General features: G+C 49.6%; 1 protein-coding gene across 2 annotated transcripts in view; it reads right to left on the bottom strand.

The window, feature by feature from the left end:
- Nucleotides 1-20,634, bottom strand: part of ARNTL (aryl hydrocarbon receptor nuclear translocator like) — a 66,514-nt gene extending 45,880 nt beyond the window's left edge. The window contains exon 1 of one of the 2 annotated variants that reach the window (XM_044258865.1): nt 20,549-20,634. The gene's annotated coding sequence lies outside the window, so the exon portion shown is untranslated. The remainder of the gene's footprint in view (nt 1-20,548) is intronic. The other variant, XM_044258864.1, reaches the window with a different exon arrangement.
- Between the last annotated feature and the right edge of the window lie 4,479 nt (nt 20,635-25,113).

Below are 25,113 nucleotides of genomic sequence, written 5' to 3'. Positions count from 1 at the left end.
ACAATATAAGATTCTGAGACTAAAGCTCATCAGCTATTCCCCAGGTATCTCCTGTACAAGTGTTACCGCTAATTCCTAGGTTCCCAGCTCCGAGGCCTGAAAAGCAGATCAGCAGCAGAAGGTATGAAAAGATTAAGGAGAAACAATTTGTGGAGATGACACCGGAGACATCCTATGTACTGACTTCCAATTCTTTGTGCCTCCTGTAAACGCCTGCAAATATTTTTGGGAGAAGCACTGTCTGGAGCGGTGAGAAACTTCCTGGGCAGGAAGACAGAGAACATATCCTTTCAGAGAGAAGGGACTCACTTACTCTACAGGCTCCAGCCTGAGTAACTCAGGCCCCCTCGCCACTGGATCTGCAGGGATTGGCCCTCATTCCCCTCTCCCCACCCCCAATCTCCTCTGCCTAGTGGCTTCCTGTCCCAGCTCCTCACTGCCCTTCACTCTCAGGTCCGCTGGCTGCCTGCGGCTAGCCCCCACTGCAGCTTCCTCCCTGTAAGCTCTCCTCCCTGCTTGCCCCTCACCTTGCTGACTGCTACAGCCTTAACTTGGGCCCCGGGCACCCCACTCCTCCTTGCCTACTCACATCCTCTAAAACCACTGACCTCCAGCACTGCCAAGAGGGGACTTTTCCAGAAGCTTCCACAGTCCAGCCTTCCTCCTAAAGGTTTCTGTCCCTCCCTCTGCCTCCTCCCAGCTGTAAACAGAGAACTGACCCACAGAGCGCACTCTGGCCAGGCACCATGCGGGCCCATTAGCCCAGGGCAAGACAGAGGCAGGGTGCAGCTCCCGGGCCAGCTCTACCCCATGGATACCGGCTGCCTGGAACGCTGCAAAAGGAGGATTCTGAGGGTCTGAAGGAAGCCACTGTGAGCAGCAGGTGGGAGCCGGAGGACTGGGAATGGCCACGCCCGTGTCACCAGCATGCCCTCCCAGTGCGGGCCAGAGCACTCTGCGGTCCCCGGCCCATCTGTCCCCAGCCCGTGCTGCAGCCTGGGCCTCCTTTTGGTATTCCCATGAGATCTCTTCAATGATCTGCTTTCATGCGCCCTCCCAAACCGCCGTATTCACCTTCCAGCACCGCCACGCCGCCGTACTCTATCTCCCCCAACAGTCAGCAAACACGCTGCACCTTCTTCCCTTAGAAACTTTATGGCCTCCATAAAGCTTTTCCAAGTGGGTCAGAGAGGCCCTGATTCTATGTCTGCCCTAGTGTCCGAAGACACAGCTTCCCAAGTCCCCTCTCACCATCTCCCCACTCATCTAGCCGGCCGTTGCACTCACCCAGCCCTGTCTACTCCCGTAGGTGGTGACCACTGGATGGCCTCGATGTCTGAACCCTGCAGGACCGAACTCAGATCTGTTTAGCTCACTGGCTCTGAGCCTGGCACAGGAGGGCTCTGTTAGGGAAGTGCACGGAGACCAGAGCCCCAGCCCCACTCTGCCCTGACTTGCTGTGGGTCAATGGGAAAGCTGCTCTCCTCTCTGGGCCTCAGCTTTGCCACCTAGATTAAGATGCACTTGAGCTAGGGGCCCCTGAAGTCTCGTCGGGCTCTCAGGCACGAGGAGAACGCAGGCCACAAGGCTCTGCACTCGTGTCTTTTAGGATTGCGTGGGTAATGATCACGTAGCGGGAAATCACAGGACAGCGGTGCAGACCCGCCATTGCAAGGCGTGAACTCGTTCACGCGGGTACCGAGCGCTAGGGATGTGCGCTTGCATGGCTAAGTATAATGGACAATGAGGAGTGATTTTCTCTCCCTTTGAGAACATAAGTACACTCTTCTATATTTATACATTGCATCTCCTAATTTAGACAGTGTAGAACTTTTTCTGATCAGCGCTCACTTGCCAATAATTTCGCTCTACATCTAAATGAAGAATAGGAGTCATATAAGTTCACAGATTGAATGGATGGCTGATTTACAAAGCCCTCAAAATGTGGCTACAGGCCGATGCTGGCAACCCCATAATTAGATATGGCATGCTCTGCGATGATGTATTTTTTACTGTTTTTTAATAACTCAGTTCTCCTTCTGGGATGAGGGGAAAAATGGAATTTGTTAAAAATAAATCGAGATTTAGTGGCTTTTCAGCCTTCTGCTGCTTGTTGCTCACAATATTCTATAAATAAAAGAAGCCCTGCCCTATAGTGCACTGTAAACACCCACAGACGCTCAGAGCCAAATTCTTCCAATTATGACCCTGTGCCAGTTGCCAAGCTACTGCGAGGACCCACTTGAAAGGCGGCCATCTAGGCCATCTCCTGATTAAGCCGCCGGCAGTGAGGAGGAAGGCCTGCTGCTTTGGCACCATATCTAGTCTGAAATAATTGTTCCATTTTCTTGAAATTAAGCCCTTCCCTTGTGATCGAATTACAATTCAGAGGTAAATGGAAAACTAACCACCTGTCCATCCGTCCATCTGCCTGGGTCACGGGTGCGTAGGAGAGCCTGGGCTGTCACATGCTGGGCTGAAATCAGGCGGCACGAGTGCATTCACGACAGCGTCTCTAACCGCACCGAGCAAATCAAGGTCAAATAAAAGTAGGTCAGCTGGGAACATGACAGGTGAGTCACAGGCAGCCTGCCCTTCTGCTCAGCACCTCTCCTCACTCATCAGTGTGGGTCCCTCTGGTTCAATGCAGCAGACTGAGCCAGTCATTTAAAACATCCGTATTCGACCCCGGGAGGGACGATATCAAGTGTCAGGCCGACAGCTTTGTGGTTCCAGTGCCAATGGGCGAGCTGGGACGGCCCCTGCTGCCCGGCGACTGTGGCCCCGACCAGCCCTTAAAACACGCAGGCTGAGAAGGAGGAGACGGCAGTGTGTCACAGTCTTTCCGAGAGAGAAATTACTTCCAGTTCCTTAGAAACCAGAACGCTCAAAGCAGCGCTGGAGCAAAACGGGCTCTGGCTAGAAACTCATCCCCTCCCACCTCCCTTCGGTGTCAGCTCCACCGGGTGAGCAAAGATCCTGAGCCACAGTTCCAGCCCCAGAAGCTCTCACTAGGAACGCGGGGCTCATGGGTGAACAAAGTCCACCACAAAGAGAATGGATATGTAGTCAGAGTTTCCAAACTCAAAACTGGGATCTATACTTTAAGGGGTAGGGCTGTTCAAAGCTGGAAAGCCTGGGACCTAGGGGTCAGAAAGCATGGAGCCTCATCTGAGAGATCTCCTCTGGCTGTCCAGGCTAAAGTGGCCCCTCCTGGGATGCCTGGGTGGCTTAGTTGATTAAGCATCTGACCTGATTTCAGCTCAGGTCATGATCTCAGGGTTGTGAGATCGAACCCCCATGGCCGGGAGGTGGGGGGGCGGGGGGTCTGAGCTCAGCAGGGAGTCTGCTGAAGATTCTCTCTCTCCCTCTCCCTCTGCCTCTCCAGCCCCACTCTAAAATAAATAAATAAATATTTTAAAAATAAAAATAAAATGGCCCTTCCTGTGAGTCACCCACCACCTATGGGTTCTCATTTCTTCATTTCTGAAATGGTCTCATTTCTTTGCCTCTCCTCGGATGAGAATGTGAGCATCATGAAAGCATAGACCACTTCCCCCGCCCCCCGTCTTGTTCTCGAGTATTTCCAGAGCAGCCAGAATGGTGACTAGCTCATAGGTGCTCAACAAACATTCACTGAGGAAACGGAAAGAATTCATCCCAAACCTCTGTGAGCGCATTCTGTGGACCCATCTCCCTCAGCGCTCACAGCAGTGCAAGAGGGGAGATCTTTCCCTCTTCTGTAGCAGTAAGAAAGTCGAGGCTCAGAGAGGGTGCGTGTTTTTCCCAGGGCTGCACGTCTAATGAGTTCATGGAGCTGGAATTCCAAGCCAGGCGTGAAAAGTTCTAATCCTGGCTTCGAAGTGAGCATCTGTTGCTTTTATAATTTAGAAAAAGCAAGAGGGAAAAACTTTAGAGGAAAAACTACATATCAGAAAGAGCTTCACATCAAAGGACCCTATGTAGGACAGATCTGGTTCCTGTGTCATCAAACCTCAGCCCCACCTCTGTCTGCCGGGGGCATCGGCACCACAGCCCCTCAGCCAGAGTGGAGGAAGGACTCTTTACAGAAGGCTCATCCCTGCCTTTCTGTGGCGCTCTGAAGGCCAGGCAGGGAGGGGAAAAGTCACTGGCAGTGACACCCATGACTCCTGCTGCTGTTAGGAACAGCAGGTTTATTACATAATTTGCTGGAAAGTTTCTAAGAAGAGACCTATGATCAAGTTAGAACACTATAAAGTACTTGGCCTATGCCTTCCCCCATATCCATCCATACCGTGGAAACTGGAATTAAAAAAATAAAAAGAAAGGAAGCACACCTTTTAAGACTCAAATTTCAAAAATACTAAAATTGACAAGTAGAGATTTACATTTACCTGAATTTAGAATACCGACTCTGCTGAAGCTAAGCATTTGCATGTTTATAAGCTGTATATATACAGTATAATTCCTATTAGTCTGATATTTGGGGCCCAAACTCCTCCCCGGGCTGTCTGCTAGATGCAGGCTGTGGCTTGAATTGAGGCACAAGTCAGCAGGTCAGTCTCATCAAAACGGCCAGCCAATTCCAGTGTGCAGAACTAGAATATTTCCCAAATATGGAAAAGAAATGAAAATGGCAAATAGTATTAATAAAACGGGTTTTTCCAAATGCTACCGGGATGGCCCAACAACCTGTAAAAGTGAAAGTCTTAGGCAACTCGAACTTGGGCGCAACCACGTGGGACAGGAGATGGAACAAGGGCTTGGCAGCCAGGCCGGGCTACGTCAATCCTGACCCCACCCACGTACTAGTCACACAGCCTTGAGACTTGAGCCTTGAGGGACGATGACATGACGAGGATGATGACAACAATGACAGCGGTGATGACGAAAACGGCAACGACCATGACAATGAGACAATAATATCTACGATGATCTGTTCCTTACTGACCGCACAAAGTCTAGCATACAGCAGATGAATGCGTCTATGCTTATGAAATAACATATGTTGCTCACTTTTCATAGTGACACATGACCCCCTTCTCTAGATTCCCTCTGTCTTCTAGATGCAGAAAAAGAAGGTTAGAAAGATCCAGTAGCATTTTCAAGAGTTATCGGGATTCAAACCTGGGTCTGTTGGACTCTAAGCCCCTGCTGTTAACTACTAAGCTCCATTGCACTGCCAAGTCTCAGTTTTCTCATCTGTAAAGAGGTTAATAATGCCCAGGCAGGGCGGCAAGGGTGAGACAGAATGCATGTGAAGTGCTTAACACGGAACCCGGCACCCAGGAACTCCAAGGTGTTACTATTAACGTCACGTAATATCACATAATGTGATGTCATGCCATGGCACGGCATGGCATCTGGACCTCTGGAAGAGAGGAGGAGGGTGGGAGGTGGGCAACTGGAAGTACAGATGATCCAGCATTTCCCTTCATGGGGCCTGAAAAACAGGATTAGGAACTTCGGACCGAGGCTTCAGAGCCTGGGCTGGCATATTTTCAGTGAGGGACAGAGAGGGGGACACATCAGCAAGATGGGCAGGAATGTGTCTACTGAGAGACGAAAGGCTTTTCATTGCAGGTCGGAGAGGATCGGGGACTTCTGGAAGAAGGAATAATCCAAGCTCCGAAAGAAAGCTTTCAAGAGGCAGTACCAAACAGCATGGCTCCTCCTGGGCTGCGGATATATGCCCACCGACAGCCTGACTCTCTGCACCTGAGGGAGAAGAGTCCCTATGAGTGTTTGTGGTAAGGGAGATGCCGAGTCCCCAAGTTATTGGTAAACCCTGTGTGGAACAGGGGTGGAGCGGAGGCATTCTAAAAAAGAAGAGAATTTGTTAGAGCCAGTCTCCTTGGGAGTTAAATATGAGGAAAAGGAACCAAAGACTTAGTGTGGCTTGTAGTATGTAAGAACAAAGGGCCCATCTGCAGGAAGAAGGCTCGGTCTCACTGATACCGCCATCTTGACTACAGCCTGACTGAACGTCTGAACGGGGGAATCTGTAGAGCAGCAGAGTCGCTCCTCCGAGAGCCAACAGCACCACAGAGAACATGCCTTCTAGAGCTGACATTTGCTTGGGGAGAAAAAACATCATAGAAGATTGCCAGCCTCTCCCCAGACCAGCTTATCCCCCGTATTTCTGACAGAGGAGTTGCTATACCAAGTTATCCCAGCAGGAACCAAAGATCCTCAAAGGCCTTCACACCCTGTCATCGGTCCCCTCTCCTCCATGCCCACAGCCCTCCACAGGACTCAGCATCAATTTCCTGGACCATTTTAACTGCCTCTAACTAGTTCTGCTGCCTCCTCCTCCAGTCCAGCCCCCACATTGCCACCAGCTGGCTTTCTAAAATAAAAGTGCTGACCACGTCACTCACCTCCTGAAAGATGTCTACTAGATTTGCACTGCCTACAGAATAAACGCCGGAGTCCTAACTTGGATTAATTCATTCATTTTTTTCCTCACCAATCTAATGTGTGACGATCACCTCCTGGGTGCCAGGCTGTTTTATGTCCCGGGGGTGGAGTGGTGAATGAAACAGGTAAGACAAGCACCCAGCCTCATGGATTAACATTCTAGTAGGGTAAGACAAGCAGTAAAGAAGACAAATAAATCTATCATATAAAGGCAGGTAGTGGTGAGTGCTAATGAAGAGAAATAAAACAAGGTAAGAGGGCCGAGTGATGGGGCCAGGCGTGGAGAAGGACAGTGCATTGTTATACCTTGAACACAGGGACTATAAGTCTATTCCTCTCTGCCCCGAACCTCCTTTGAACAGAGAGCAGAATGGAATGAGGGTCAGCCAGGCAGGGATGTTGGGGAAGACTGATTCAGGTGCAGAACAGTAAGTGCAAAGGCCCTGAGACAAGAAAGAGGAACAGCAAGAAAGCCACAGTGGCTGGGATGGAGTGAGCAGAGCGAAGAGTGCTGAGATGATACGGGGAAGCAGGAGGGGCTGGCAGGCCATGGCAAGGAGTGCAGAGTCTACTCCGGGGATGCTGGGAAGCCATCAGAGATCTAGGAAGGGAAATGACACAATCCGATTTACTTTTTAAAAGGTCACTCTGCCTGAGTCTGTGGAAGACGGACTGCAGTGAGGCTGGAGAAGAAACAGGGAGACTGGCTGCGAGATGGGGGACATCTGGATGACAGTGGGGAGATGCGGTGGCTTTCAGCGCTCTGATGGAACAGCTGTCAACAAGTGCAAGTACTGAGGATCCAGGGAAGGAGCAGGATCCCAGACGATGCCTGCATGTTAGGCCTGTGCAACCAGTGCAATGGCCCTGCCATGGAAGATGGGGAAGACAGGGGAGGAGTTAGATCTTTCCCTTTTTTTTTTCTTTTTAAGATAAAAATATCAAGACTTGTATTTAGTTATGTTGGGTCTGGGATGCCCATTAAACATCAAAGTGTGGATGCCAAGCGGGCAGCAGGTATGTGGGTTGGGGCTTCGGAGAAAGGTCTGAGGTCATCACTGTACGGATGACCACAGGTCCTCCAGGTCTTGGTTCCAGCTGGAGACCCAGGCCCCTCCAGGCATCTCCTCCTCCAGCCTCTGGTCTCTGCTCTGTCACTCCTCTGGCCTGCAATGCTCTGTCTGAACTTTTGGAGGGTAGACTCTTTCTTGTCCCTTAAGACTTGCTCAAAATCCACCTCTTTTCTAAAGCCTCCCTGCTCTGACTGCCAAGAGAGAGCCCCTCAGCCCTCCCTTCTCCTACGGTGCCCTGGAGTGTGCCCCGACAACCTTGGGTCACCCCACTTTGCACCTTTCCTCCGTGTGAGCTCCTTGAGGGCAGTGACTGTGAGACTGTTCCTCTCTGCAGCATAAGGCCCGGGAATGGTCTGCTAAACGAATTGTTCTCTCTGTAACGAGGTGCACAGGAAACTACAGGTGTGCGCAGTGACGCACACTGCGGCCACCATCTGCGAGGGGAAAAGGGCAGAAATCAGGAGCTGCCCTGCAGCACCAGCACAGCTCAACGGGGTAGAATGGTGCCTACCTCACAGAAGCTTCTTAACGATACAAAGGAGTTTCAGGAGATCTAAGAGCTGAGTATCTCAGGGTGTTGCAAGGTGCCCTGAACACTGCCACCCCTGAGAAACGTGTCTTGGGTCTCACAGCAGAAGCCCCAGCAAGTCCAAACTCGAAGCACTCAGGAGTCAGACACAGAGGGAAGGAAAGTGCCCTTGTTTACAAGGCCTCCCAGACTTGGGAGAGAGAGCCCAGGAGCAGGGCCTACTTGTGCTCTTTTGCAGACATAAACCACCAGTATCAGAGAGGTTAGGTGACTTGCCCAAGGTCACAGGGCTGGGATGTACCAGAGCCAGGATTCACAGTCAGGTCTTCCTGAAACCACTGCCTGCGTTCGTTCCTTCTGGCACACTCCACAGCCTCCCCATATCACACTAGCTCACAGAGCAACCTTAGGGACTTAGGGACCCACGAAGGAACCTTAGGGACCCACGAAGCCCCTGAGCGTGCAGAAGAAATGGAACTCTGGAGAGGGCCTGTGATGCACCAGCTGTTACTGGGGAGTCATCAGTGGGACGGAAGCTGGAATCCAAGTCCCCGACTCCCGCACCAGGCCCTGGGAGTACTGCACCTGCACTCTGTCAAATACCGTAAGGCAGAGACAGAGCCAAACACAAACCATTAACAGTCCACCTAGCTGCTCACAAGTGCCCCAGAAATAAGAGCAAAGGGAATGGGAAATTGTCTTGTGTCAATGACAACCACTGCATGATCCTGGACCCCACTAGCCGGTGGGACACTAAGTGAGGAGCACTATCATCGCCCCAGGAGGGTTACGAGACCAGCTGCATGGGGAGCTGCCCTCTCATTCCTTTGGGCAAGTGTTGGCTGCCCCTCTACTGTGTGCCAGATGCTGAACAAAGCAGCAGAGGCCAGGGGAAAGAAGCCCGGTGTAGAACCGTGTCTCCCCGACTTGTGTAGTAATCAGCATATTATCCTCTCGAAGCCTCTGTTTCTTCATCTGTGAAGAAGAGTCCCTGTTTCACAAAGTTGTTCTGGCCACTGAATGGGATGTCACATGCCCCTGGTATAGGGGAGTGACGCAGCGAGCATCAGATGCCTGATGGCTGGTTCACTGCTGAGAAAGAAGAAGAGCTTACTCATACTGTAGGGAAAAAAGGGGATGGGAAGAAGGTAGCTATACCAGCGCTCTTGTAAAAATTTAGCAGAGTAAAGGAGCATCAATCCTCTGAGGATTTACTAAGGCATTAAGAAATTCTTTGGGAAATTTGGAGTGGCTGAATATCTTAAGGCAGCGTGGGGAGAAGGTGAGGCAGAATGAGAGGAAAAAGGAAAAGAGAGAGGATGAATTTGAATATATCAGTGTATTGGTAAGAGTCAACGAAATTAACATACATACATACAAAATAATGTCTCTTGGCAACTAATGAATGGAGTTGGCTGTTCATTTTCTATAGCCTTATCTTCTCCGTCAAGCTCCTATTCAATCTTCAATACCTTACTTGCTTAATGACTTCTTCTACCTCACCCCAGGTTAATTAATCTCTGCTCTATTAATAGATTCTTACCAATGTACACATCATATTGTGTCTGTGTATTGGGTTCCCCTACCAAATAGCGAGTTCCTGAGAGCAAATATTGTGTATGAATCATCTTGGTGGCCCTCCTCTGGCTACCAGGATCCCCAGCCTGCAGCTTGGAACATCCCCAGAGGGCAACCTTCTCTCTACAGCAGGAAAATGAGCCAGGACTCCATTCTGTGCTGAACATTTGAGAGGCACCATTTAAATCTTAATTCATGTATTCCTCAAAATGCCCCATAAGAGAATTATTATCCCAATTTTGAAGAAGGGGACACTGAGGCTCAGGGAGGTGAAGTCAACAGCCAAAGTTTCATACTGTTAGTAAAAGTGATGAGACCAGGATTTGATTCTGGGTCTATCAGACTCCAGATCCCTGTTTTCCCTAGACCAGCCCCCCAACCCCCCGCATGGGTTTAATGAAGCTGAGGGCATCCTGGAAGGAGGAATGGTCTGGACTTCAACTCTCCCTGCGAGTTCATCAGTGAGGTGACTGCTAAGGAGCTTTGACCAACACACAGTCATCTGTTAGCAAAAGCCAGAAACCAGGTGAGAGAGGCAGAGAGGAGGCCTCTGGAGAAGACCGAATTCAAAATTTCACATGCAGTTAGCACATGGTAAGTCGACCAACTCCCCAGACCCATCCTGTCTAAGGAGAAGGAGATACATTCTGGGTCAGCGGTTCTCAGCCACGTGTGATCAAGTATGTCAACTGGTGGAGAATTCCCAGATCTTTCCTAATTGCTGGGGAAACGTTCAAGAACATGACCATGAGTGTTAGCACTGCTAGGAGAAAGCTGTGGACATAAGTGACCACAGGAAGTCTGGGACGGTCCCTTCCTTCTCCTTTCTCCACCTCCAGCTCAGTAAAGGAAACTTCCACGATGTGCTATAGGCAAGTTACATCTCAGCCTTGCAGGGGCCTGACTCTGCCACATTTGGAGTCAGAAGATCTGTGTCCAAGGTGCTGTTCCTTGGCACACTCGACCCAGCAGATCTTCTTTGGGCCTGAGTGTCTCCAGATATAAAGAGGGGGAAGAGGGGAATGCCTGCTTCACAGAGAGGTCGTAGTGAGGGAGCTATGAGATAAACCCCCGTGGGAAGACTCTGTCCATGTAGAAGGGTGTTCAGATGTAAAGACGGGGTGCTGGGAACCTCAGGTACCTCACTGCCTCCCCCTCTTCAAGTAAATGTCAACCCAGCCTCTGTACTGAGTGAGGGCTCTAGGGAAAACCCAAGCAGCGCTGGGAGAGCCCTGGACAAGGAAGCCGTGATTTGGCTGTTACTCTTCCAAAGACTATCTGGCACAACTCTAATCCTTAAATATGTATTTATTACTTTTAAAAGATTATTTATTTATTTGAGAGAGAGAGAAAGAGAGCAAGCACACAAGCAAGGGGGAAGGGCTCAGGGAGGGGGGAAGCAGGCTCCCCATTGAGCAGGGAGCCCAATGCAGGGCTTGATCTCAGGACCCTGAGATCGTGACCTGAGCCGAAGGCAGAGGCTTACCCCACTGAGCCTTCCAGGCCCTTTTCCTTAAATAAGTATATAATAATTAAATCGGCTACAGTGGTTGAGGAACTTTTTTGTCATCATATAGGATGATAACCATAGACTAAGACAAATGTATTATTCTGATGGCATATGTGTGACTTTTTAAAGTGTACTTTTTAATATGTGCTCAAGCAAAAAAAGCTAGATTATTAAAGTCATAACTAGATACTCTTAGGTGGGCCATGAACTAATACAACCTTTTGGAAGGGTAATTAGGCTGCACTGATTCAAATTTTAAATGCGACCTATTTAAGCCAGAGGTCCCACTTCTTGGTATCTATACCACAGAAAATCTCACATAGAAGTTCCCAAGTGGACACAGCCCCGGCTGTAGCAGCAGTCAGGGCAACGGCCGGAGATCGGAACCTGGGTGTCCGCCAGTACGGAATGTGAAATAAACTGGAAATGTAGCCATACCATGGGGTACAGCTGTCAAAAATAATATGGTACATTTCCCTGTACATACAGACTTGAAAAGATGACCATAATAATTGGCGGTTGGCTGTTGAAAGTCACAGAACAGTACAAATAGAGAAATTCCATTTTTATAAAACAGGGAATTTTGTTTTTATAAAACCAAAGTAAAAACGCATATACTGGGGATAAGGGCAAAGGAGGGAGGGGGAACACCAAACAAATAAAAAAACCTCCAGGACTATACCCAACAAAGTCTCAGAGGTACCTATTTTTGGAGAAGGTTAGGGATGAGGAACTTGTGAAGAGTTTCTTCCTTCACGGGAATACACTTCAGTGTGGTCTGAATTTGTTACAAGTGTATACTCCATCCTGATGACAGAAACAAAAACTAGATCTAAAAGGTCAGTGTTAAAAATTTCAGTGTTTGTAAGGAGTCCCGCAAAATAACCACCACAGAATGTAGACCCCCTCTCCCATCTTGACATGTGGCCCCAGTCCTGTGTGCACCCCTGGGCTTGCCCAAGAAAAGCCCATGGGCGGGGATAGCCTGCAGGACCGAGAATCTCCAAGCCCTCCCCTATTTCAATAAGAATTCTGCCAAATTACAACTGTTTCAACAAGACGGCTAATAAAAAGGATTAAATGTCTTGTTCAAATTTACAACATCGTAAATTACAGAATTAAAGTTCACTTGTTTTCAACCTCTCTTAAATAGGGGCAATCAAAATTTATATCCTGCATTATCCAATATTTCATGTTGACTTATGAAGTCTTGCTGGAGAGTTCTTAAAAACTGCTAATGAGGAAATCCCACAGGGAGGAGAGAAGGTGACTCTCCTAAATCTGAAAGGGCCTCAGTGAAACCTGGGTTCTCATAAAGATGTCAGCTTATGGGGTAAAATAACCTTCCTATCTGCGGACAAAGTTGCTCATGAAAATAATTCTAAACCAATGCAGTGTCTAAGAGGTGTTGCTCTGGTTCTGGAGACTGCCAGCTCGGAGATCTGCAGGGCAGGGCCGCCTGGAGGAGGAGGTCCTTGGAAGAGGGACCACCACCCCTGAGCACTGCCCTGAAGGCAGATGGACCCAGTGCAGGTTTTCATCCAAATTTCTAGACAACACCTACCCAGTTTCAAGGGCTAGCCGCTAATTGTAAAGTTTTAAAACGGTGTAAGCATACAACAAAATATACCTGCAGGCCAGCTGTGGCCCGTGAGTCAGGTTTCCAACCTCTGCCCAAAGTATTGACATTTTTTTTAAATGGGTAATTTTCCTTCAATTTTATTTTCAGAAGGATGGGAAAAGGCAGGGAAATAATACAGAATGAGAGTCAAGCACTTGGTACCAGGAATCTATTTCTAACATGCTTGAGAAAACAAGGGTAGTTGTCCATACCAGAGTGTGAAGAAATTGTTTCAATTTACTTGGCTATCCTAGGCTAAAACGCTTGAGAGTGAGAATTTCCCAGGTCCAGAGCAAATTTCCACGACTTGCTGTCAAAAGATCTACAAGAACTTACTCTGCTACGATGCATTAGCTGTTGATCCTAAGACATTTCAAATAACAGCAGCGAGCAAAGAAAGGCTCCTGGTGCCAGGGGCTACTCAGGCGTTTGGCACCCGGGAGCACTGGTGTGGGTCACACTGGGCAAGATTCCACGACAGGCCTAACAAATCGCCCTCCAAAACGAAAACCCAAAACAACCAAGACTTTAGACTTCATATCATCAAATTGTGCTCAGTCATTTTTTCCAAAGCCCAGACAGTAAGATAATGTTTGTGCTAATAACAGTATCTGCACGTAATTTGCAATTCACAAAGTGCCTTTCCTATCCCCTATCTCACTCCTCAGAGCCTTTAACTGCATTTTAGGCTTTGTATTTTGTCTAAAGTTGTCTTACACCTGTTATTAACTTTTAAAGAACAAGAACAAATCCTTGGCATTTTTGACACCCCAGGGCTGAGCACATTTTCATTTCACTCTCACAAGAACCTCATTGAGATGGTTACTCTTACCGCCATCCCATTTTCCAGGTGAGGAAACTCAGGCCTGCAGAACTAGTTGGGTTGTCTGAGTCATGTCACTAGCAGGGACAGGGCTGATGTTCCAAGGCCAGGGCCTGAGACCAGCGTGCGAGTCCCCTTTAAAGGTAGTGTCTGTGCTTTAAGCCAATCTTGGTTTGCTGCTGGCAAAGGCACCAAAGGCATGGCCAACGTCCTCCAGCTGCCCCTCCCCCGCACCCACTTTCCCCATTGGGTCAGAAACTATTTTTTTAATTTTTATTTTCCCCCGCTCAAAACCAGGGTGAGTCACTTGGAGCTCAGCCAGCCTGGCCCCAGAGGGCCCTGGAGGCCCAGTGAGGTGCGCCCCCACCCTGGCCCCAGCGGGACTGGCTTCCCTGCCTCCAGCCTAAGCAGGGTAGCCCAGCCCGCTGGGGTCTAGATGGGGCCTTTGCAGCACTGCTATCTGAAAAGGGGTCTGGAAAGCGGGTGCTGACAGTCACAACAACCCTGTGAGATGGTCACTGAGGTAGCAAAGGGCGGGGTAGGGGGACAGGGAGGCGCCTGCAGCTTGGCAGAAGAGAAAATATTTATTTAGCCCATGGCTATGAAATATCTTATTCAAGGCTCCACATCAGACCCGTGGGAGAGGGAGATACAGTCTCTAATGTGCACCAGGATAACTTATGCAAATAAAAAAAGGGAGCAAGAGGCACACATGCCCCTTCACCCACAAACACTCACCAACACAGACACATGCACACACAAACTATCAGCAGCTGCTCTTAAGGTACTGACTTCAATCCTCCCTGAACTGCTTCTGCAGACCTCTCAGCCCTGACTCTACAGGGTGCTGCCCCACCCCAGACACCACCCTTTGGCTGCCCCCACCCCCACCCCCCCACCCTCAGGGCTCCAGAAGGCCGGGAAGGGCAGGCACACAGGTCATGATGGCCTCAGCGTTCAGAGCCATCCCCAGAATGTGTGCAGGGCCAGAGGAACAGAGGAAGGTACTGGCTCCATCCCTGGTGGGAGCACGGGGTCCACTTCTTTAGGAAGATGAGGGGCCCGCAAGTTGGAGAAAAGGGCAAAGGTAGTGGGCCTAGGGTCTGAGAGGAAGGGACCTGAGACACAAACACTTCCTCAGCACAGAGGCTCTGACACGGAAACAGGTGAGGGTACAGGCTAGCATGTGCGGGAGCCCCTCTTCAGTTCCAGACCCAGATTGCCCGTGGTGCACGGGGCACAGAGATAGAGTGGCTGGTCAGGGGCAGGCCTCTGGAGTCCTGGGCTCACCTTGCTGCCTGGGCCGGGTGGGGGAGGGGATTGCAAATGTTCACTTATCTACAACTACCCAAATAAAGAGACCCGCCCCTGTGGCAAACACTGTGAATGAGCAGGAGGGCGGGCTGCGCACACACGTGGCAGAAGGGGGGTGGCAAGGAAGAACGGGTCAGAGCACAGCCCAGTCAGGCAGGCAGGCACCCGCGGCAAACCTGTGCTCACCTGTCCTGCCTTATCTGGGCCTCAGGCCCCTAAAGGGGGGGGGGTCTGTGGGATAATAACTATGACACTTATCGCAGCCAACACCTGCCAAGGCTCTGGTACCAAGTGCTTGCCCACCAAGCACTCTGCCAGCACTTGCCTCATGGCTAGCAATCAATAGGCAGAATGGTTAACACTGACCATAGGACCCAGGTCTCTTATCAGGGAGATAGGGGGAGGCTCCCTAGGGGGAGGCAAATCAAGGAGAATGGACGCAGATGAGGCAAACCAGAAGGAAAATGCATCCACTGTGGCAGGAACAGCTGCTAGAAAGTCCCTGAAAGGGAAAGCAGCATCCTAAGTCTTTCCCAGCAAGGACAGCAGCTCCAAGTGCCTGCTGGAGCACCTTGGTCAAGCAGGACACCTCTGTGGTAAGAATGGCTCCTTCCTCTAGGAAGCCCTCCCGGATAAGTGCGAGCCCCCACGCAAAAGCTGCATTCTCAGTGCAATTTCCCTGTTCTGCAGCGGAACTGGGAAACAGAGAAGGTGCAGTAGCATTGAGCTGATGGCCCCACGGGGAAGCTGGAGCACATACGCTGGCGACGGGCCGGGTGCACAGCACCAGCTCCCATGGGGGTACAGACACTGCCCTGGCATCTCGGGTCAGAGCCCCTTCCTGTTTGCCACTCCTTCCTGTTCACCCAGGATTTGACACGATCCCAGATGCTGACGAAGAAGCCCAGGGACATGCCCACAAAGGACCACTAGCTGTCCTAGCCAGAAAAGCACTCTCAGCTAGACGACGGGGGAGGGAAGCTGTCAGTGGTGAGCCAGAATCATTATTTTGGCTAATTTAGGAAGTGTGGGACTCACCCAGGATAAAGCTGGGTAGACCTCATTCCTGAGCGTTCCTTGGTGGATTATTTTTCATTTTGAATTACTATTACTATTCCATCAACAACAGGAGTTTTTTTCAAAAGTCCAGAGCAAAGAATACAGGGAAGGGACATTCCTCAGGCCTCAGTATGCTGGGAGACACAACAGACACCCCGGAACCCCAATCCACAGCAACACAGCCTGCGCTCAGAGCTGAGGGGAGGGGCGGGCCTGCCGAATGCAATGGCCAATGAGCCTCCAGTTCCAAATACATCTGATTGCATCATGAATCTGTTGTTTGGCTGCACAGACTTGGCTATCCCTACTCCTTCAACAAACACTTCCTGAGCCAGGTGCACTGTGCTGGCACCAAGAACCCAGAGATAGTGTGTATGCACACGCTCGTGTGTGTGCACGCATGCTGGCATGCACGCGCATGTGTCGTCCCCAGCCTTAAGGATCGCAGTTTCCTGAGCATGATGACAGTTAGGCTGACAAGTGCTTTGCGAGAGAGAAAGGCAGAGTGTTCTGGGAGCTGGGAGGAAGGTCATGTCCAGGTCACAGAGAGGAACAGGGTGAAAGGGAAGGTGTCCGGAAGAGTGGAAACCTGTCCTGAGCTGCTGAAATGAGGAAGGGGGGGGCAGGTCATCCCCGGGAGGCCCAGCGGGGATGGCTGGCAGGAGGCTGAGCTGAGGTTAGAAATCCAGGGTAGGGAATGAGTGAAATGAGCAATGTGGCCAAAGTCCAGATCACGAAAGACCCTCAGGCCTGCCGAAGGGGCTTCAGTCATCCCACAAGCAATGAGAAGCCCTCGGAGGGTTTGCAAGAGGAGAAAACCATGATCAGATGAGTGAGTTATAAACATCATGCTGATAAGGAGTGTGGGGGCGGAAGGAGGGAGGACAAAAATGGACACAGGAAGACCAATTAGGAGGCTGTTGAAAGAAATCCAAATGATGAGTCCTAAGTGAAGGAGCAGGGAAGGAGGAAAAGGGAGTGGACAAATAAGAGGGTATCCTCTTCAGCAGGACGTGGTAACCCACAGGACATGACAGCTGAGGAAAGGGACAGAGTTAGGGATGGTCGTGCAGGAGACACAGCTTGGGGCTGCGGTAGCAGGCAAGGCAGGCAGCACGGGGAGACAGACGCATGCGCAGCAAGTACAGGGATGAGCTCCAGGTGCCTGGGGGCAGTGGCCAGCCATGCGGCCTTGGGAGGAGGTCCGGGGTGGGCCCTGAAATCTGGGGGACTGCAAGGTGGAGGTGAGCCATGCAAGGGCTCAGCTGGGGAAGATCCTTGCAGTGATGAGAAAGGACCAAGTAAAGCCTTATTAATTAGGAACAAGGACCAAGGAAAGACAAGTGGTAAAGCAGGCTGTGGAGAGGAGGTGGGTGAGGCTGGAGGAGAACCAAGAGAAGCCGGCCAGGCAAGGGGACTGTGCTCTTACCAGGGAGGGGAGGGGGGGTGCTCAATGGGCCGCAGACACGGGACCCAAACAGGGGGTCCACTGGGAGCAGTTAGTTAGCTGTTAGCTACTGGGGTCCAGAAAAAGAATTAAGAAGTGTTGACAGTTCAGCTGAAGTCTGTAGAACCTTCAAAGATAATTATTATGACTTTGACCCCCAAAGCCCCTCTGTCTTGCTTCATTTTTTGGTGGTGCCTTCCCGAGGACCCTAACTGAACTACTGGCCCCATCACCCTCCACCCCTCTTCTCTCACTTTATTTTACTTCGGGGCATTATCATGTCATTATACATCTCACACATTTATTCTGTCTCCCCTCCTAGAAACATTCTCATGAGTAGCCTCATGAGGACAGAGAACTGGTCTTTTGCCACCTCCAGAACCACAGTGTCAAGAGCAGAGGTTAAGCACCTTGTCCCACACCTCCCAGCTCTTTAGAAACAACAAATATTTCCTGAGCACATCCCACATGGCCAAACCATGCTAGATGCTGGGGGAATGTGGTCATGACAACACAGGACTGTGCTCTCAGAGCTGGAAGCTGGAGGTGAGCAGAGAGAAACACCACACATTTAAACAAAAAGCAGATGACAACTGCCATGGAGCGAGGCCTGGGATCTGACTGTCCTGCCTCCCAGTACTATTTCCCTTCCAAACCCAAGACTGTCGCCTTCTCCTATGAAAGGCAAATTTTACCAGAGGAAACAGTTCAAGTATCTGGGGCTTGGTCTTGATTTCTTCCAGAGATCCTGCGCTTCCTGCACCCTTTCAACAGACTCCTACGAGGTGGAAACACCCACTATAGGCTCTGAATGTTTAACCTAAACAACTCTATGTGTCTCTCGTCCTTCTACGTAAGTAGGAAGAGAAATTCCAGACTCAGGAGAGAGGAAACGGGAGCAGCGTAAACCAGGGGTCAGACCTGGGTTCAAGTCCCTTGTGACCTTGGGTAAGTTACTTTGCCTCTTCATGGTTTGATTTCCTCACTGCTGAACTGGCAGTACTAATTCCCCTCTGCTGCTTCAGAGACGACATAAAATGACATCCACCAAGCTCGCAGCACTGAGCCTGGTACATAGAGTTTGAGATGTGGTGGCTCTAAACCAGTTACACCTGTTGTTTTTATGACCAGATGGCAAACTTCTAGATTCACACAAACCCAGCCAAAAACAACTGTAGAATTCAGACAAAAGAACGGACCCTCGAAATACTCAGAGCTCAGACTGACATCTGGCCGGATGACTTGAGGAATGATCTCCAATGTGGGAGGTGTGGGACAAGGTGCTTAACCTCTGCTCTTGACACTGTGGTTCTGGAGGTGGCAAAAGACCAGTTCTCTGTCCTCATGAGGCTACTCATGAGAATGTTTCTAGGAGGGGAGACAGAATAAATGTGTGAGATCTCCCTCTGGGGGCAGACTCGGCAGTAAGAAGTCTCTTTCAGTTCCTTGGTCTCCCTGCTTTTCTCCCTCAATATAGGCAAATGCAGCTATCTCCCCAACAGATCACATCTCGTCTTATGGCAAGAGCCCAGACATGGGCTGGATTCTGTGGTGCAAGTTGTGGCAGAGCTCTGAGCACCACACCTCAAAGGGAGCAGAAGAACACAATCACAAGCCCAATGCACACACAAACCCCCACACAAATCCTGGCTCCAGAGAAGGAAACAGGAACTGGTCACGGCAGGCTGTGCCTGCCTCAAAGCTAAAGAAAAGGTGACTGACATGGAAATGTCCAAAGTGTGCGTGTATCTCCCTCCTTCTACCAGACTCTCTGAGTGGTCTCTTTCACTAATGTCTCTGGTTCTGTCCTTCACCTGGGTGCAAGCCCGCGCAGCCTAGGGCCCTCAGCCCCCATTCTCCTCAGTGGCATCACATTCCTCAAGGCCATCTGTAGCCAAGTGGTCACCAGTTCAGCAGCCTTCCTTCAAGTCCTTCTCCAGAGTCCCTGTTGCCCCCTCCTCTTCCTTTTGTGGGACTCCCTCCTCCTTGGCCTCTGGCTCTCTTCCCCCACCATCCAGAGTTATGCACACTCCGCAAAGCTCGGTTCTCTGCTCATCATGGGGAGGACTCATTTAATCCTGTGGCTTCCCTTCTATGTCTCCGGACCAAACCTCGGTAAAGGCTTCAACCCTGCCTCTCCAATTGTCTACTGGACATTTCCTGTGGCTGAAGCACTGTCATCCCAGATTCAGTGTATCTAAAACCAGAGCATCAGGCACCCCTCTCCGTCTCCAGTCTCTACATTTGTCAACAGTACTACTGTGAACTACCAAATTTTCATTTTCTTTGGCTCCCATCTTTAAAGTCCAAGAGGACTATAAATCCTACGGTTCTCCCTTTGCAATCTCTCTTCTACTAGTCCTTCTCTCCCACCTGAACCACTGTTAACCACACGATGTCACGCATGGACTGCTGCTGCTCCTTTCAACGAGGCCCATACCACTTGTCTAGCTATCAGATGAAAGGTCTTAGCATGTCATTGCTTCCATCTCACTTCTTTGTCCCCAAGTCACCTCAATGGCTTCTCATTGCCTCTAGGACCAAGTTCAAGTATCTCAGCCTGACATTCAAGATCTAGAGAAGGACTCTCCAACCTGGAGCCCATAGGCCAAATCCTACTGACCACCTATTCCTGCCAGGAATCGTTTCCTGGGACTCAGCCACACCCATTCACTCACAGATGAGCTGTGGCTGCTTCCATTCTCCGACAGCAGGGCTGAGTCTCTGTGACAGAGACCACATGGCCTGTGAAGCCAAAAATATTTACCGTCTGATCTTTGCAGAAAATATTTGCTGACGTTGGCCTAGTGTAATCCTATCCCACTGAAGGTCTTGCCCATGACTCCTCTGGATGAAGCTCTTGCCCCTGGGAGGCTGCTGCGCTTATACCCAACTTCTCAAACCCAAAAAGCTTATTGCACTCCTTTCCGGATTTTTTTTTTTTTTTTTCAAAACACAGCCAAAGTCCCACCCCTCCATGAGGCCAGCTGTGTCCAACCCCGGTACCCCTGGACAACTCTTCTCTGGCCCCCCTCTCCACATCTATCGCAGAAACAGTGAAATGTCACTTCTCCTTTTCTGCCCGTACTGCAGGCTTCTCGGAGCCATGTCAATGATAACTTCCTTGCCCTTTTTTCCAAATTATCGATTCTCAATAGCATCTTTCAGTAAGAAGGCATCGAGCAGACTTACCAGTGAAGATCTAGGAGTCCACATTTGAAAACTTAAGTTTGGGTCCAAAAGTGTGCACTCCAGCCAGCACCACCTAAAAGCCAAAGAGATAAGAGTTTAGCCTTAAGAGAGAATATTTATACATTGTCTTTGCATGTATAACCCCCAATAGGTTTTGATTCACCATCCTTTCAGGAAGCCCATTTCTGTTACTTGGCCTAGAAAATCGTGCTCCTCTTCCCAATCCAGTGGACAATGTTTTCCCCCAGCAGGCCAGGCACCTCCCACTCTCAGTTCCCATGGAACTCGGGTGAGACATTCATGGTAACACATGAAATATGGGAGCATAATTTCTTATTTAGGAATGGGGGTCTCTAGAGTATAGGCTTTTCAAGAGAGGGGATCTATTACATTTATTCCTTCTCTTACCCCACCACCTAGAACACCGTGAGCATGTAGGTCGTCCTCAAGAAGTATTTGTAAAATGAGTGAAAAAATAACTTGTTCAATACATTAACATGGATCTGGGTGTTGAAAATCTGCTAGGTCACAATTTTCCCTAGAGAAACGCATGCCTTAATCCCACTGGTTTCAATAATGGTTTAACAGGAAGGATTAGTGACATTAATCTTCTAAATGCACACCTTTGGAATGGCACTCCCCTGGGCAAAGAGCCTTCTGAGGCTCCCAGAGTCTAAGAAAGCAAGCTCGACTCCACAAGCAGCCTGTCGGGCCTGTACCAACGGGCCCAGCCCGAGTCCACATCCTCGGCTCGCATGGCCTCCACTACTGACCCAACAATCCAGACAAACACAGCTGAGAGCAGATCTCTTCCCTTTCTGCATTCCCTCCAGCTGGATGTGTTTCTTCCCTTCTGTCTGTATTATCTCCTAATGAAATGCCATCCATTTCCAACATTATATCCCAGACCAAGTTCATGATGGGGCCACTAGGTTTTTTCCTCCCAATTGTGTGTGTGTTGGGGGCGGGAGGGTAAAATACACATGACATAAACTTGATAACGGTAACCACGTTCGGGTGTACAGCTCAGTGATTAAGTACATTCATGTTGGGTAACCGTCATCACTGTCCATCTCCAGAACTCTTTCCCACAAAACTGAAACCCACTATACCCATTAAACAATTAACTCCACTTTCTCCCTTCCCTGCCACAAGTCTCTGAAACCAGTAAGCTTTCGTGGAATGACTAAATGATAAATGAAGACATGAATGAATCTGACCTCAACTCTCCCCACTAGAGTCGGAAGTACCATCCCTTTCTACTAGACAGCCCTGTCTTCCTCTTTCTTGGATTTATTTTAATCAGTCTTAAATGATCTGTTTTGCACAACTGTATTCTTCTTCAGTGGGGAAACTGTGACTTATTTGAAAGGTTAAGCTGGGGTCCAAACACAGGCATCTGGCCTGTCTTCCGTGTTGCTGGAGCCAATGAGCAAGTCTTAGACCTTGTCTTACGACTTTGGATACCAGTACACCATTTCCTCTGGTTTGATAACCCTTTTCACTTGGCTTCCAGGATAGCACTCTTGGTTTTCCACCCACCTCACTAGCTACTCTTTTCCTTTGCTGGTTCTTCCTTATCTCCCCACCTCTTAATGTCAGAGTGCCCAGGGCTCAAGCCTTGTTCTCATCTCTTCTCTGTAAATCTTCAGTCACCCCAACCCACCCCGGCCCCCAGTGGTCTCACCTAGTGTCTGGGATTCAGGTATCATTTGTATGCTGAGGATGATGCCCAGATTTCTCTCCAAGCCCGGACCTCTCCTCTCAACTCCTGGCTAGTAGGATATATCCAACTGCCTGATTCCAGAAAGATGTCACCTAGACAGGAGCTCTGCGTAAGTCACGTTCAGTGTGTCAAACTTAACATGTCCAATGCAGAACCTGGCCTTCCCCCAGGTCTGCTCCTCCAAGCCCTTCCCATCTCAGTTTAAGACAACATTCTTCCAGTTGCCCAGGCCAAAATGCTTAGAACCAGTTTCATCTCCTTTCACTTACGCCATAGTCCAGTCCTCACCAACATGGGTTTGTATTTCAAAATATATCCAGAATATAACTATTTCTCGCTCCTCCCAGCATTACCAACATAGATGATTGCAAGAGCCTCTCAACGGGTGTACCTGTCTCCCCGCTTTGGCTCTTGGTGTCACTCCTCCCTCCATCCACAGTCAATTCCCAGTTGAGAAGGGAAATGGTCATAACATCAGTCAGACTGGGTCATAACTTTGCTCAAAACCCTGAAAGGCCTTCTTAGCAAAGACAGTGGCAACGGAATAAATGTTTCTAACATAGACCTGCAGGCCCAGGAGCAGCCTTGGGGGGAGGAAGGGTCTTCAGGCCAGGGTCCTCCTGCCATCCATCGCTCAACCAGCAGTCACAGCTGCAGCTCCTGTCATCTGAGTTCATAAAGAAGGGCAACTTTTTAAAGGGAGAAAAATACAATCAATTAGCTTTCTTTCCCAGTTAAGGCATCACAAAAAGTCAACAACACTCACATTTCTCAAGAAGCAAATAAGGTATGTCAACTCTGCCAGCACTTAATAACTAGTTTCCAGAGATAAATCTAGCCTTCTGGAGAACAGTTATTAACCCTTGGTGGCAGTGTGGTGCCCTCTTCTTCAAGCCCCTCTTCTTCCTTCATCCTCCAGTTGGTCACCAAGCCCTATTACCCGAACATCTATAGACTTTCTCCCAGTTCTCCTCTTTACCGATGCTGTGGCTGGAGGTGAAGTCCAAATGAAACCAACTAAGGACTTTAATTAGCTCAGGTCTCATCAGCTCTCCTTGAAGCCCCAGTGACAACCTCCTAACCTCTCTCCTCCCCTCTAGTCACTTATTTATTTCCAACTGCAACCCCAGACGCAGTGTCCGAAATGATTTTAATAAAACCTAAATTTGATGCAGTCGCCTGTTTACAATTCTCTGAAGAGTTCCTACACTGATGTACTATAAATTCTTCAAAACATATTTACAGTAAGCCATGGTAAATATATATATATTTTTTATCTTACATAGACAGTTTTCTTCCAGCTTCTTAAAAAGACCACAAATGCCCCACTAAGGGCAGGCCAGTGACGCAGCCCATAGAGTCCTCCATGCCCTGGCAAGAGTGATAGGATAAGCACACCCCGAACCTAAGCCCATCTGAGGCTTTGTCCAGACCTGACATACAGAGGCAGCCACTTTACCGCAGTTGCTGAACTGGGGCTGTCGGGAGAGGAGGGCGGTCTGTCTGCGGGGGTAAAGACTGATGACAAACATACAAAGAACAGAAGACAGCAGCCAGATCCCCAGTGGCACCAACTCCCTTCCTAGAACTTCCTTTTGTGAACTCCTACAGCATCCCGCCCAGTTATGGAGCCGAGAATGACCCACTTTAGTGTCAGCCAGCGGGGGTCCCAACAGGTCCATCATGCCATTACCTGTACCTGTGTCCTTTTCCCACATTGTTTCCTCTGCCCGGAGCACATGCCCCTTGCTTGGATCTTTACATAGCAGCCAGACTTGTAGCTCTAGGGAGCCCTCCCTGAAGGATAGCGTCCTTAGTCTCATTTCCCAGCTGTGCTCTAAAATGCCTGGAATATGCCCGCTCTGCTGCACTCAGATGCCTCATGGCCTTCCCAGTCTTAGCTGGTTGCCCAAGCTAGAAACCGCATCCTCAACCTAGTCTCCATTACTTCCTTGTTCCCATGTGGACTTTCCTCTCCTTCCTTTCTGTCCCATGTCTGTTGTCACAACATGAGACCCCATTATCTACTACCTGGACCCAGGGAACAGCCTCTTGGTCTCTCTGCCACTCCCCTACCCAACCCATGGCTCTACAGCCCTCCAACCACCTACAGAATCCAACCTCTGGGATCGTAAGGCCCCCCACAAACTGGCCCCAACCTATACTCTCTAGCTGCTCCCAACCACCAGTGCTTCCAGGAAGATGGAGTGCAATGGAAACTCCTGGACAGTGTATTTAATGCAAACGTAAGCAATGTCAGAAAGGCAGAGTGAAGAAGGCAGACCCATTAGTGATCTCAGGACCTCAGGAATGAATGACACCATAGTGAGGTCCCTGCATTCTCTTTCTTTTTACTCTGTGCATGTGTGTGTGTGTGTGTGTATGCCTCAGACATATCAGACTTGGAACTGAAAAAGTCAGCAATCTAGAAACGCAGAATGCACGCATGCGCTCTAACACACACACAAAGTTTGTGCCCTCTACCAAGACAGAAAACTTTTAACCCCCCACCCCCCACCACTGAGCCACCCAGGCGCCCCATACAGAAAACTTTTAGATAGTAGCCACTCTGTTGCAAGCCAGCACCACAGAAAACCCCATTTCACCCCCACTCATACCAGCAAAATGCAGACATCTGCCAAAATCCCTACAGTTAAGTCTCCTTGATGGTGGAAGACGGCCTTTCCCCCGAGACTAGGAACAGACAATGATGTCTACTCCTACCAGTCTTATTCAGGATGGTCCTAGAGGTCCTAGTCAGCACAAAGGACAACAAAGAGAAATAAAAAGCACACAGATGGGCAAAGAAGAAATAAACAATTCCTCCATTTGCAGACGA

This window comes from Neovison vison, chromosome 7 (assembly GCF_020171115.1).
Source record: "Neovison vison isolate M4711 chromosome 7, ASM_NN_V1, whole genome shotgun sequence".
NCBI classification, from domain to species: Eukaryota; Metazoa; Chordata; class Mammalia; order Carnivora; family Mustelidae; genus Neogale; species Neogale vison.
The sequence above is the reverse complement of the archived record's forward strand: the minus strand, read 5'-3'. Positions and strand labels throughout refer to the sequence as shown.